Raw genomic sequence first — 14,130 nt, forward strand, 5'->3', positions numbered from 1 at the left:
TACTCATGACTATCACAAGATTTGATGTATTAAGGTCAGACTGTGAGACAACTGCATGCCTGTTGGTACTCTTGGGAAAAGAATAAACCATCTTGGATTTTCCCACATAATTTTTCCAAGATCAGGCCTGCATGGTGCATACCATGTCATACCTGGCTAAATGGGATCCTGAATGCCACCTTATCTATGTTGCCACCATTAGATCCAGTCATCTCAACATTTATCTATAAAAATACGTTAGAATCACAGTTGCTTTCTGTAGTACTGCATTCACTGCTTATTTGCCATGCATTTAAAAGAAGTACCCTAACATACTCTTCCTAGCTCTCATGAGCGACACTAAACTCCCCCAACTGCACTGCTTACTTTCATCAGTGGCCTGCTCTGAGTTCTGGCTTTGTTATTTTGCTCTCTCAAATCTTCTTCACTGCTGGCCACAGCTGTGCAGTAAGCCCTTGTTGACTTGTATAGGGGTGTCTTCTGAGCATTTCCAGGCTCGGGAAGAGCTCTATACAAGTGTTTGAGGGCTCAATGGGCAACTGCAGCTAGCAGTTGGTTGGATTTCAGCTGCAGATAGCAAAAAAAAACTGTGCCTCTTCGTAAGGTAAGTTCACATGGTACTAGTAAGTGTGTTGTGTTTGTCTTCTGTGCAACACAATGCTCAAGCAGCCTTGGCTGTGCAACGCAATGCTCAAGCAGCCTTGGCCTTGTCAACACAATGCTCAAGCAACCTTGGCCTTGTCAACACAATGCTCAAGCAGCCTTGGCCTTGTCAACACAATGCTCAAGCAGCCTTGGCCTTGTCAACACAATGCTCAAGCAGTCTTGGCCTTGTCAACACAATGCTCAAGCAGCCTTGGCCTTGTCAACACAATGCTCAAGCAGCCTTGGCCTTGTCAACACAATGCTCAAGCAGCCTTGGCCTTGTCAACACAATGCTCAAGCAGTCTTGGCCTTGTCAGCACAATGCTCAAGCAGCCTTGGCCTTGTCAACACAATGCTCAAGCAGCCTCAACTGTGCCTTATTACCATACAAAAAAAATAAGTGTGCATACAGACACAACCATCACTAAAAACCTAAAAGTCCATTGATTCCCAAATGTTGTGAAACAATATAGAAAAACGAATCTCTTCACACAGAGGTAAGTAAGAAATTCTGGACATCCACCAGTAGAATGCACAATTCTTGGAATGCACCCGTGCCCTTCACCACATGAATAACTTACCAGATTATGTTGATCCCCAATCACAGAGGTCAACAACGCATAATAACATTAGAATCATTTCTGGCTTTCAACAGCAGGCCATCAGCATAAAACATCATTCATGGAGTTCCTAGACATATACCTCCGGTATTGATTGACTCAGCCGGATAACCATATTCAGACCATATGCAGAATGTTAAGTAAAGGAACAAAGGCCATACATAGTGTCTGTATTATACTTTTTTTTATTTTAAAAATGTACAGTACTCACAATTTTCTCCCGGTATCCTCTTTTTTATGTTATTATGTTTTATTTTACCTGGTGATCATGCCAAAATGAGTCTGCTTTAGCACTTCCTCTTGTTGGGTGACAACGCTGGCTCATTGTGTCTTTTTTCAGGATCAGGTTGTCACCCTCTGCAATGTGCCCTGGAGAAGAACTAAAGGCTGATGTGCTTATACAAAGCACATTAGCATGCACAGCATGTGTCCCAACAACACACATCACTGATTAGCTGCAGGCAGCTTAGTATCATAGGATATGTAGTCTTTTGGTGTCTGAGAATTGATGTAAACATCCAGCTATGGCACATGCACACATTGAAAGAAACTGCACACCACAGCCACAGAGATGTGCGCACAGCTGATTAAGGGCAGAGACATAAGCTCATAAACAAAATAAATATAAAACCTTTGATGATGCTTTACTAACTGTGTATTACTGCATAATATCTACTTTAGGCCCTGTAGCCTAATTTCTTAAAGTGGTTGTAAAGGCAGAAGGTTTTTTCATCGTAATGCATTGTATGCATTAAGGTAAAAAACCTTCTGTGTGTAGCAGCCCCCTCAGCCCCCCTAATACTTACCTGAGCCCCATCTCTGTCCAGCGATGTGCACAAATGCCTTGGCCGCCCGGGACTCTCCCTCCTGATTGGCTGAGACACAGCAGTGGCGCCACTGTTGAAAATGAAATTGAGTTAGCCAATCAGGATAGATAGAGGGCCCGGGGCCAAACCGCAGCTCCATATCTGAATGGACACATGGAGCTGTGGCTCGGCTCGGGTGCCCCCATAGCAAGCTGCTTGCTATTGGGGCACTCAACAGGAGGGAGGGGCCAGGAGCATCGACAGGGGACCCAAGAAGAGGAGGATCGGGGCTTCTCTGTGCAAAACCATTTCACAGAGCAGGTAAGCATAACATGTTTGTTATTTTCTAAAAAACAAAACAAAATGAGACTTTACAATCAATTTAAAGCGGGAGTCCGCCGGGACCCCGTGTTTTTTTTTTTTTTTTTAAAGTCAGCAGCTACAAATACTGCAGCTGCTGACTTTTAAAATAGTGACACTTACCTGTCCAGCGTGCCCGCGATGTCGGCACCCGAAGCCGATCTCTAGATCGACACTCGAGTGCTGCCGCCGCCATCTTGAGTATGGGAATCAGGAAATGGAGCCTTTCGGCTTCATTTACCGGTTCCCTACTGCGCATGCGCGAGCCGCGCTGCGCAATGAGGACGGTCCCCACTGCCTCTGGGATCTGTGTGTTTCCCAGCAGGCAGTGGGGCACTTGCGGAAGTGGGCGGGCACTTGCAGAAAGGGGCGTAATGTACGCCCCTTTCCGCAGAGAGCTAGCCCGGAAGTGGGTGCAGTTACCTGGATTATCCAGGTAACTGCACCCCCCTCCCCCCTGAAAGGTGCCAATTGTGGTGCCGGAGGGGGGGAGGAATCCGATGAGCGGAAGGTCCATTTTAGGGTGGACCTCCGCTTTAAGTAAGATGAAAGACTTGATGCCTAAGAACAAAGTCTTACAAAATACGCTATGTATGTCATATACTTTAAGCCCTGAAGTCTAGTTTCTCAAGTAAGACTCAAACACTTGATTCCAAAAAAAAGTGTTAAAAATGTATTATATACAGTATGTCATCTAGCTTAAACAAAGCTGGTGACTCTATCATGAGGCTTTGATACTCTATATTTGCAAGTTTAACTGCTACCTACATTCTTTACTAAATATTTGCACAGAATAATGAAAATGTGACCTTCACTATGAACTGGCAGAAAAAGGGAAGCAAACATAAAGACCCAGAGTGCAGTTATTGCCACAGAATTTTTTTCCTTTGTGTTGCTACCACTATGTTGTTGCTCATGTATGTTCTATTACCACCATTGTCAATTTGTTTCCTGTGTACTATTGACCATTATTTATCCTTGTATTGGCGCAATTGGCAATTTTCAAAATTTTTTATTGACACAATCTTCCATCTGTTGCTAGTTTATTACTATGAATACCTATTTTTTGCCCATGTATTGCCACAGCTATCCACGTATTGTCACTATGGCCTTTTGTTGCCCAAGTATTGCCCAGATTGTTAAAGCGGCGGTAGTATAGTCAATATTTTTACTTTTGCCTACAGGTAAGCCTATAATAAGCTTACCTGTAGAATATCTCCTAAACCTGTACGGTTTAGGAGATATTCCCCTCACAATGAACCGCTGACTTCATGCACTCCGGTGAGTCAGATGCCGGACCTTGCTGGAAAGAAGTCTCTCGCACGCATGAGCGGGAGTGACACCATTGCGGCTCTGGCCACTCACAGCACCGGTGCCACAATACCTGGAAGACACGCTGAGGCAACACGTCAGCTCCCTCGGTGTGGATTGGGTGATATACCGGCGCCTCGTTCTAAGGTTAGTATTTCATAATGAGCTAGTATGCAGCGTGTAGGAAAAAAAAACTCTTTACTACCGCTTTAAGACTAATCTTTCTTGACCACATATTGCCAAGAAAGTTCCCGGATATAATCACCAGCCACATTCAATTTCCTAAGGTAGATCAGTGGCTGTGAGTAAATTCTTAACACTGTTAATTTGTTTTATATAATGGCTTTATATGTCTATAACAAAGAGCAGATAATGGAATGGTCCTTTTTAAACTCCAAATTTAACAGGTCTCCTATTTTCAATTTTACTAAACTATACCTTTTCTGTAAGAAACCCACTACATAGGAAGCATAACCCTTGCACTTGAAAAAAGTGCTGGATAACAAATGCTGGTAATAGCTTTTGTAGCAATGTTTTAGAGCATTTAAGGCTCCATGCACACTAGTGTTTTTTGAAGCTAAAAAAAAAACGCTGGAAACGTCACTGGATAAACATGCTGATAATAGCTTTTTGTAGTAGCATTTTAGCAGCGTTTTAGGAGCACTTAGGCGCAATTTAGAGCATTTAGGAGCATTAGCATTTTATTGGTAGTTTTGCAGTGAAAGGAAAAAAAGCTAACAAAAACTATTGGTAACTCTAAAGCGGGGTTCCACCCTAAAGTGGAACTTCCGCTTATCGGAACCCTCCCCCCCTCCGGTGTCACAATTGGCACTTTTCAGGGGGGAGGGGGGTGCAGATACCTGTCAAAGACAGGTATTTACACCCACTTCCGGGCATAGACTCCCACTGGAGTCTATGCCTCTTCCTGTCCCTGCGTGCTGTCTGCTGGGACACACAAGGGTCCCAGAAACAGCGCGGACAATTCCTATTGCGCTGCGTGACTCACGCATGCGCAGTAGGGAACCGGGAAGTGAAGCCGCAATGCTTCACTTCCTGATTCCCTCACCTAGAATGGTGGCAGCAGCAGCCGAGAGCTGAGCGATCGATCGCCTCGGCTGCCGACATCGCAGGATCCTGGGACAGGTGAGTGTCCATTTATTAAAAGTCAGCAGCTGCAGTATTTGTAGCTGTTGGCTTTTAATATTTTTTTTTCACAGTGAAATCCCTCTTTAAGGAGTTTTTAAGAACGTTCAGCAGCATTTAGGAGCGTTTGTACTTTTTTTTCTGCTCCTAGACACTGGAGCTCAAAAAATGCTAATAGCCTAAAGTAGTGTGCATGAACACATAGGATACCACTATTTAGCTTCTAGGAGCAGAAAAAATGCTAATAACAGCTTCTAGGAGCTTAATAAAAAGCTAGTATGCATGGAGCCTAAGAACGTTTAAGAGCCTTTAGGAGCGTTAGTGGTTTTTTTTAGCGTTTTTGCAGTCAAAGGAAAAAAAAGCTCAAGAAAAGCTATTATTGGTGTTTAGGAGCCTTTAGCAGCATTTAGGAGCGCTTCTGCTGGAAACTCTACAAAAAAAAAAAAAAAAATTCTGCTCCCAGACACTAATAGCCTAAAGTAGTGTGCATGGACACATAGGATAATGCTATTTAGCTTCTAGGAGAAGAAAAAAATGCCAGTATGCATGGAGCCTAAAACAGAAATACAGACAAATTAGAAAGCCTAATGCAAATTGTTGCCCTCATTGCAGAATGATTCATTATTTTGCCAAGGGTTATAGTATAAAAGATCTACTTCCAAAACATTCTTGTAACATTCCACCAACTACTCTTGTGCATATCCATCGATCTTTTTATTTGTCTGGTCTATGTGATGCCGCACACACAGGTCTGTGGGCACCAATTCGTGGTGTGGACTACAAGAAGGTATAATCAGTAAAAATACAGACAGGAAAAAGGGTACTTTAAAGACACCGAATCGGTGACCAATTGATAGCATCAAAACATCATGGTGCATAAAAACATAGAAGTTTGTTTAAAAGCCGTATAAAACCAATTAATAGTTAATCAGAAAGGATGTTATTCTATACTAGACATAATCGCTCCTCTCTACGCATTTCACGGGTTTATCCGCTTCCTCAGGACATTAATTGGCGCTGTATAGAAAGTTCATACCTAGGATAAATGTAAAAAGACACATTAATAATACTGTCCAGATTCAGCTGAGGAGAGGGAGGATGACTGAAGAAGGAAAGAAGCTGAAGACAAAAAAAAGGGGGTGAAAAGGAAAAGAGGAAAAAGAGGTATCCAATCCTACCGGTCCACAGCTGAGTCGGCTCACATTCTGAAAGGTATAATTAATAACGTTTATAGATAGAAGAAACGTGGCTGAGAAGGCATACAGGTACAGATTTAAAGAGACAGTATACGCCAAACGAAATTATACAATGATAGAACACACAATTTAGTCTTTTTTTTGTCCTTTTCTTTGATTGGGACTTTCTTGCTGCTACCCCGGGACCCTTGCTACCCCTACTCATTCACCAAAAAAAGTGTCAAAAATAAAATAAAAACACAGTTTTTGACAAATCCTCTATTAAAAATAAAAAAAATGCCCCCTGATGTAGATCCATCATCAATCACGCTGCCCGTCACACTGCCGTATCCTGTAAAGAAAAAGGTCCACACTCGATGTGGGCTAACTCCTGACTGCCCGCTCCTCGGTCTGACAGTTCTTAACCACTTCCCACCCGGCATATGTACAGCCAAGTGGGCAATCTCTCCTTCTGAGTGGACATTCAGGAACGTCCCTCAGAAGGAGCGGGATCAGGTGCGTGCGTTCCCGTGCAGTGGCGCGAACCTGATACGCTCGTGCCACCCGGACACGGCGCATCTTAGATAGGCAGATCATATGGCGGCAGTGTCCAATCACGGCCGTCATGTGATGTAAACAAAAAGCCGGTTGCTAGGCGATCTGTTCTCCTCTCCTCACATGGAAGCTGTCGGTGAGGAGAGGAGAGCGGATCTCTGCAGCCGGCTGGTGATCAGTGAGTATGAGCTGTTTTTTACAGCTTTTTACTCACTGAACACCAGTCTAGTATCAACACACATATAAAACACACAAAGTAAACACACATGTCCTCAAAACACATATCCCCAAAACACGTCCCCACATAGTAATGATCCCCAAAACACATGTCCCCCACATATATAACAGTAAAATCACATGTCCCAATGATTATCTGCACACATATGTCTGTGATCACCTGCGCACATCTGTACATGATCATTTGCGTACATATGTCCGTGATCACACAAACAAATTATTATACACTTACTGGTATTTTTTTTACCAAAAACATGACTAGTGTAGTCTGAATGTTCCCCTTATATTATCCCTTACCAATACCTTTCCCTACTAGAAATGAGACCACACCATAGGTTGGAGTAAACTGGCCACAACAGCCTTTATTAAACATAACTCAAAAATTCACTCCAATAACTTGTAAATATGAAAATATATAAATATATAAATCTATATAAATATATAAATATAAATAACTTTATTAACATTAAACAACATTAAATAACATTAACTGCCCATTCTGGTGATCTCTGACGGTGACCCCACTTAAGCCAATACCAAATCACTGAGGTACACCTGACCAACTTCCCAAAGGCCTCCACCTGTGACCGGTCGGAGACAACTTCCGCCAGTGAACATAACCGTATTCCATCCAACATTCAGGAATACCCAGAGGGGCCGATCGTTTGATGAGCCCCCCACACCCTCAGATCCCTTCTGAGTAACTGTCTACCGTCAGAAACCACCAGAAACACACATAGCCCACCAGGAAAACCTTCAGCTGTCGTGACAACCGACGAAACCTGCAAAAGAAGAAAAGACCAGCAACAAAACGGCACACCAAAATCAACACATAACATTAGGGCGGGAGGGCGGGAAAAACTGCCTCCTCTGTGTCACGCTGGGATCCGAATGATCCCTTAAGGCCCCACCCCTCCCTTTTATATGGCTCCTCCCCTTCGCTGAGCCTGCTTCCTGCCAACCTTTTGTTCTCAGCTCCACCCATCCAGCTTAACCCCGTGAGTCCCTCATACACACTGTCATGCCCAGCACTCCTTATGTCATTGCATTCCTTAATCCGTGCTTCTCTTGTAGCAGAACACATTTTGGCTTAAATTTATGACAAAATTAGATTTTATTGGATTTATTTTAAAATAGAATAAAGAAAATATATATTTTTTCCAAATTTCCACTCTTTTTTCGCTTATATCACAAAAAATAAAAAACAGAGGCGTGAATAAGTACCACCAAAAGAAAGCTCTATTTGTGCGAACAAAATGATAAAAATTTCATTTGGGTACAGTGTAGCATGACCGCGCAATTCTTACTGAAAATGCGAGAGCGCTGAAAGCTGAAAATTGGTCTGGGAAGGAAGGGGGCAAAGTGCCCAGCATTTTAGTGGTTAAATAGATAAGGGGTGGACCACCTGGTGACATCACCTGGTGGACCTGCCCACTGTCCATAACCTCTCTTTCCTGACCTTCTAAGTTGCATGCTCGGATAAGGCCCTGATATAGATTTGGGGGAGGACCCCACGCCATTTTGATCCCTTGCAAATGCATGAAACTGCATGCAAAATGAATTAAAAACATGGGGTTAAAAGCACAAAACACTCCTGAAAACTGCATCAACTGCAACCGCATAGATGTGAACCTAGACTTAGAATACAATAGCCACAGTGGGGGATTGTCCAACCAGGCTGTATAGACTGGGCAGTTTTCAAGGACATTTCATTTCCCCAGAGCTTAGTAAATGTGGTGAAGCTCTGCAGATTTCCATCATCCAATCATGTGCAAGCAAGCTGTTATTTTATTTTCCTTGCACAAAGTGATGGGTATTCTTCATACTTGAAGCTTCACTGCTTTCACTAATCTCTGGGGAAAATGAGTACCAATGCACTTGCAAAGTACAGTCTATTTTCCATAAATCTACTCCTGTATGGCCAGCTTAAGATCTTCAGTCATTTGTATTGTTTCCATATAGGCATGGGTACCACATATATATAGGCATGTAGGCATGGGTACCATTGAAAATTAACCACTTACAGATCGGACCAATCACATGAAGCAGAGATCAGCATCACTTGTTGCTAGGCAGAATGGGGAGATGCTGTTTACAACGGCATCTCCTCATTCAGCCGCCCCGTGAGATGATCACGGGTATGCCCGCGGCGATCGAGTCCGCGGGACCCACGACCGGACTTACAGGGGTCCCGTAACGGATGGCAGGGCGGCATTCAAAATTGGACGTACCTGTACGCCAAATATGCCTGCCCGTGCCATTCTGCAGACATACATCGGCGTGCGCCAGTCGGGAAGTGGTTAAACACTATTTAAAAGATCCTTGGCGTGTTGGCAACCCATTCCTTAAAGTGGTTGTAAACCCTCACATATACCCAGTGAAATTACTAGAGATTAAAAAAAATCTTCCTATATAAGTTGTACCTGTTTATATGCAGCAAATTATTCTGCAGATCATTCTAAAAACACACAGATCATAAGATTTTTTCTCGGGCATCTGACATTATACACACTGCAGAGCATAGAGCATGAAGTTTCCTGATATCTCACAACTGATTGGAGGAAAAGGAAATACACTCCTCTTATGCCGTGTACACACGGTCAGACTTTCCGGCAGATAGAATAATTTCATCAGATATTCCGATTGTGTGTCGACTTCAGCTGACTTTTTTTTTTTTTTTTTATTCTGACGGACCTAGAAATAGAACATGTGTTAAATCTTTCCGTCGGAATCAATTCCTATCGGGAAAACCGTTCATCTGTATGCTGTTCCGACATACAAAAAACAACGCAAGGGAAGCTATTTTCTTCTTTAATATTGATTGGACCCTGGGCAAAAATGTTCTTGCCCCCCCCCCAATTCAATTTCACTCTCTACCTGCTCTGAGACATACAATAAATAGCAGCTAGACTTTAAATCAGTTTACTATATCAGATCAGGCAGAAATTCTGATTGATTGCGAGCGGGTACAGCATATCAATGCTTACTGGCTGGTTGCTAGAGGTTACAGCACACATGGCTCTCTGATTAGTTGCTAGAGGTTACAGCAAATGATTTATGCTTGTTAATTGATTGCTAGAGATTACTGTACAGTATTACTACTGACTGGTTGCTAGAGGTTACAGCACATCATCTCCTCATTGCAGGGGGGCGTGATATACATATGGATGCAACCTTTATTTACATATCAATGTCGCGGCCACAGCTATTTACTTATGAATGCTGCCGCAATTTACATATGAATGCTGATTATTTACATGTAAACACAGGGTCTGCAGGTGAGTCATCTGTACACAACAATAAGGCAGAGCTGGGAAACATTAGTACCAGCTCTTCACACTGAGATATTGGGACACAGCACAAGACTAAAACTTATATTTAAACTGGGATAGTTGGCAAGTATGAGGCAGCTGCTTTGGGCCCCACAACAATGACAGGGCCCATGGCAGCTGCCCCTTTTGCCCTGCCTTAAAGACCTATAGGATCCATTAGCCAGTCCATAGATGCTAATGCTAACTGGGTAATCTGTTACTGTAGGGGGGTGCATTTATGTTAACCCAAGTGGATTATGCTATTCCCAGATCGCTGCGGGACCCAGGATTGTGCTGCGCATGGCTCGGTACTCTCCATGTTCCGTGACGACTGTCTCATGATTGGGAGTCTCCTCGGTTAACCATTGGGGGGGGGTGTTCCCGACCCGCTGTCCTTTGAATTTAAAATACGGGATCTGCTATTGGGACGCTGTCGGGGTGCTGATTGCAAGCTGGTTGATGCTTGCCTCTGGTAAGCGTGCATTCTTTGTGGTGGTCAATACTTATTGGTGAGGGAACATTGTATGAATTCATCACATTCACTCTATTATTTGGACTAATATTTGAATTTTTCTATTATCACTCAAGGTATATTTTTCATTCATTTTCATTCATTTTTATTTATTTTTATTAATTCTCATTAAATTTTTATTCATTTTCACAATATTGATTGAGGGTAATTCTAATTTGATTGTCCACATGTTAATTTAATGTATTTAAATATCTGAATATTTACCTCTGATTCAAAAACAAGGGTGTTACTGTCAGCGCAGTTACCTTCCTTTATTTTATTAGAGGCATTATTTCCTACATCAAATGGACTTTATTAACCATTTAGTTACTGGACACATGTCCTGGAGGTTTGACTTTATAATTACTAGCAATCTGCTCAGTGGCGGCTTGTGCTCAAAATTTCTTTTTGGGGGGGGGGGGGGGGCAAACAAACTGAAAAAAAAACATCAATTGCAGCCACTGTGCCATCAAACGCTGCCATTGTGCCCATCAATTGCCGCCACTGTACCCATAAAAGGCAGCCACTATGCCATCTAGATCCCTTTCACATGGAGACGCCCCGAGCGTCAGCGGTAAAGCGGGAGCAGTGGTGGAGGAGCAATAAGTTCACCTTTCCTTCACCGCTCCAAAGAAGCTGCTGGCAAGAATTTTTGTGACGCCCTGCCAGCGCACCTTTTTGAGCGCCTATTAGAGCCTATGGCAGGTGCTTCCAAAAATACCCGATGCCTGAAAAGGGGCCGGACACCTGAATAGGGGGTGTCAGTGGTGACCATAGATAGAGTCATGCAATGCTTGAAACTATAGTGATAGTAGTGCCAGGAGAGAGGGGGTGGCACTCCTGCGCCCTTTATGGAGGCACCGCTACTGAATCTGCTAGAATTACTAAACGGGCTACCTTGTTCCTTTCAAGCTTTTCCCATGTTTGGAATAGAACTTAAAGAGGAATTAAACCCTGATGGGTTTACTTCCTCTTTCATTCCCTGCAAAGGCAAAGCATAATGGACTACTATGCATCGCATAGTACTCCATTATGTGTCACTTACCTGACACAGGAGCCAGCGAAGTCACCGCTGTCCCCTGTAGTCCGGCGCATCCATCTTCTTGGTGGGTCTCGCAGCTTCGCTGCTGTCATTCGCGAAGCCGCAACGACGTCACTCCCGCGCATGCGCACAGGAGCCAACAGGCGCATCATCTTCGTCATTGACGATGCCATGCTCAGTGCGCATGCGCCGTAGACAGCGGTGCCTGTCTTCCGGCAAATTTTTCCTAAACCGTGTAGGTTTAGGAGATATTTCTTAGACCTACAGGTAAGCTTTAATCTAGGCTTACCTGTAGGTCAAAGTGGTTTGTAAGGGTTTACAACCACTTTAACACAGAGAGCCTGCTGCGCATGATAAACAGAGAGGCTTGTATGTCTGTGTGGTGGCCACCTGTATCCTTAGACAACTGTCTAATTATATATGAATGTAGTGGAGGTTGGTTTCTTTATTTTAATAATTATGTTATTATGAGTAATTTTCTCAATAAAAGTAAATGTATACTCGTGAATACAGACAGTTCCTCTCTGAAGAATTCTTTTTGGGCAATCTCTTTTCTTCTCTTCCCTCCTTTTTTTGCATCCCAGGAGCCTGTTGTGCTGAGATAAACTGTCAGAAGTGACTTATGCAAATAGCAGAGAGATCAAAGAGGAGCCACACTCGGGTTCAGGCTAGTACACTATAATGGGATGTGCTTCTGTTTATTTTTCATGTCTGAGGTTTACAACCACTTTAATTCTGTGTTACAAGAGCAGCACCTGGCACAGGTAACAGACTGGCATGAGACAATAAATGCGAATCACATGAGCCAATGTGCACAATAGAGGCCTCAAAACACATTGTGAACAACAGAGAGGCATGAGGTTTAGTGTGTAATAAGGCACTGCATGTAAAAGAAGGAGGGAGACACAGCTCAGCAAAGCTGGCACCCCTACAATCAGCACAAATAAAGACTCAACTTTGTTTCTTTAGTGCTACATTTGTGCTGTTTTGTGCCATAAAAATTTACATTTGGCTGCTTTTATTTTTAAGATATTAGCAATTTTTTTTTCCAGACTATGACATCACCTAGCCCCCCTACAACAGCCAAATGCCACAAAACTGGTCTCGTTGGTTAGTGCTACGTTTGTGCTGTTTACATTTCCGTTCTATCTTTTATCGTTTTTGCGTTATTATTGATTTATTTTAGGTCACTCAGCCCCCCTACAACACCCAAATTACACAAAACTGGTTTTGTTGGTTAGCGCTACATTTGTGCTGGTTTGTGCTACTAAAATATTTATTTGTGCTGTTATGTTTTTTAAGTTATAACAGTTTATTTTTTTTTCAAACCCCACTCACTTTGCCCCCCCCCCCCCCCCTACAATCAGCACAAATAAAAACTCAAGTGTATTTCTTTAGTGCTACGTTTGTGCTGTTTTGTGCACTTTTGTGTTACTAATGATTTATTAAAGGTCACCAAAGGTCACTTAGCCCCCCTACAATGCCCAAATGACACAAAACTGGTCTCCTTGGTAAGTGCTACGTACCTGGTTAGGGAACTCCTGGTTAAACAGCAGCCACGGGAGCACAGCGAGGTATGAGTGCCTGTGATCAGTCCAGTAGACTGCATGGTGGCAGCAGTCAGCAGGTGGATGTGGCAGCAGAACTGGCTGGTGGCAGATGAGCTGGCACTAGCTGTGTGAAGTTGGCACCCCATGTTTGTAAAACCTGAATAAAAATATGCTATTTGTTTGTGCCGCATTTGTGCTGATTTGTGCCGCAAAAAGAAACTTTTGTGCCACTTTGGTTTTCGGAGATATTGTGCATTATATGTTGCCAAACCACACTGACGTTACACCTCGTTATTAAATCTTACATACAGAACTTACAGAATCTATACTCAGCTTGGGTTTCCTTAATGTAATGCTCCTCCCACTGTAACGGGCACTGTACTTCATACTGTACCCTGGAAAAGGCATGACCTTTGTAGAACAGATGTTCCATCCTTAGCCAATAACTGCCACTCCAACCCCATACTCTATCCCACCCATACCATTAAATCCCATTAATGGAGAGCACACCATAAATGGAGTAAAAAATTGGTTGTAGGAGCTTCTTTATTAACAAATAAACTTAAATGAACATAAATTGTAAAAACATTTATTAAACCAAAAACCCATCAATCACTAATCGCGTTGGTCTTTGCAGGAAACCCAAGCTATTGTATGTTCAAGGATGCACTGTGGTTCCTTTTAATATACTAGGCTTCCAGCCGACATACTGGCTCGGAGATAACCCACTAACCGCAGTGCACCCATTAACCACTTAAGGCCCGGACCATTTTGCTAGTCAAAGACCAGACCACTTTTTGCGATTCGGCACTGCGTCGCTTTAACTGACAATTGCGCGGTCATGCAATATGGCTCCCACACAAA

Source organism: Lithobates pipiens, unplaced genomic scaffold (assembly GCF_037356315.1).
Source record: "Lithobates pipiens isolate NorthernLeopardFrog02 unplaced genomic scaffold, aLitPip1_a1.2 Scaffold_13, whole genome shotgun sequence".
Lineage (NCBI taxonomy): Eukaryota > Metazoa > Chordata > Amphibia > Anura > Ranidae > Lithobates > Lithobates pipiens.